Source organism: Apus apus, chromosome 8, assembly GCF_020740795.1.
Source record: "Apus apus isolate bApuApu2 chromosome 8, bApuApu2.pri.cur, whole genome shotgun sequence".
NCBI lineage: Eukaryota > Metazoa > Chordata > Aves > Apodiformes > Apodidae > Apus > Apus apus.
This window is the reverse complement of record NC_067289.1, coordinates 140,698-142,337: the sequence shown is the minus strand read 5'-3', so window position 1 is coordinate 142,337 and position 1,640 is coordinate 140,698. Positions and strand designations below refer to the sequence as shown.

Here is a 1,640-nt window from a genome sequence, read left to right as displayed (position 1 = left end):
GGAACTAGATGATCTTTAAGGCCCCTTCCAACCCACACCATTCCATGATAATCGTCTACTGACTCTGTCTGTACACACCACCATCCCTAAAGACATTCTTGTTCTTCACCCTCCGCAAGACTTGTCTCCAGAGAGCGAGGGGCTGAGCTTCTCATGCCAGACCTGTGTCAGTCTCCATGTCTCCAGCCCCCTGTCCCACCCGCTTGACTCTGTGAATCCCCAAGCCCCCATCTGCTGTGTGGGGGATGGTGCTCACCAGAGCCTAGCTAAGAACCTGTGTCCCACTGTGCCCCTAATCCCAGGCAGGCCCAAGGGCTGCCGCCATCTGCCCTTTGCCTCTCCCAGCCCAGTGGGGGGACACTCCAGGCTGCCCTCATCTGCCTTCTCTGGAGGCACAGCAGGGCTGGGAAGGGCATCTCCTTTACAGAGACCCCCCTGGGTGCCCAGGCTTACTCCACCACTCTGCTCATCCTGGGGGTGCAGCCAGAGAGGAGCCAGGGTCCTGGGGCTGGCAGAGGGGAGGGGACATGGACACAGACACACAACCCCCACAGAGCCCAGCTTTGCTGAAGGGCTTTATTGATCAGGAGAGGGAAAGGGCACAGGGCTCCCAGGAATGGGCTGGGTTCATCCAGGGATGATGATTTCCTCATGCCGCTGGAGGGGGACAGGACAAGGGTGGCACCACCAGTTCTGGGTGGCTCCAGGATCCTTGCTGGGGCTCCTGGTGCTGCTCCCCTAGGCATCAGCAGCTGCAGCCATGCGTCTGCGGCGCACAAGATCCACCAGAGGGGGCTGGGGAGAAAGGGAGGGTTAGGGACACGCGGGGCTGCACTGGGCTGTATTGGGAGGCTCGGGAAAACCCATGGGGTCCTTGGGGAAAGCCCTTCTGGAGAGAAATGGGGTCCATGAGCTTGTGCGGTGACAGCCGTGGGGATCCATGGGAAGGGGCCCACCTGGGTGCAGGATTGTGTACTGGGGCATCCTGGGGTGTACAGGGTTACATGGGAACGCAACCCTGGGGTCCCTGGGTAAGGGCCTTCCCGGGGAAAAAGCTGGGGTACAGGGGAGTTCTCTGGGGTAGCAGTGGGGTGCACTAGGATGTACTGGGGCACACTGGGATGGCCTTGAGTGTCGCGGCCATGGAGGAGAGGGTCTGGGGCCATCAGAACCTGGGGTACCTACCTCAGCCCTCTTCACTCGCCCCATTTCCATTTCCCCCTGCAGAGAGACCATGAGACCTCAGTGTCACTGGGATGTCCCCAGTCTCAGCAAGGGGTGGCAGGATCAACTTGCTCTCCCATTCCCCAGAAGAGAAGACCTCCAAGCCCACCCCACTACTTACTCCAACGCAGTATCCTCCACTGGCCTCAAATAGTGGCTGGAAAAGAAAACCAAAGGGTTGGGTTCTGGATTGGAACTTGGTGGGGCTGTGGGTGGGGCACAGGTGTGGGTGGACCTAGAGACAGGGCATGGGGTGAATTAGCAGTGGTGAAGGGACTGGGCTGGGGGTGCTGGAGGGACAGGACTGGGTGAGAAGCCAATGAAAGCTCACGGAATTCCATTGGAGGGGATCCAGGGACTTCAAGTGGGATTGTTGGTGGGGGCGGAAAGAAGAGGAGCCCAGAGGACCTAAGCGA

At 59.7% G+C, this 1,640-nt stretch overlaps 1 long non-coding RNA gene across 1 annotated transcript; it reads right to left on the bottom strand.

The window, feature by feature from the left end:
• Positions 1–615: 615 nt before the first annotated feature.
• On the bottom strand, positions 616–1,378 carry LOC127387977 (uncharacterized). Its single transcript, XR_007890257.1, has 3 exons — positions 1,346–1,378; positions 1,186–1,221; positions 616–795 (listed from the first exon to the last, which is right to left on the bottom strand). It is a non-coding gene; the product is annotated as an uncharacterized LOC127387977 (long non-coding RNA).
• Between the last annotated feature and the right edge of the window lie 262 nt (positions 1,379–1,640).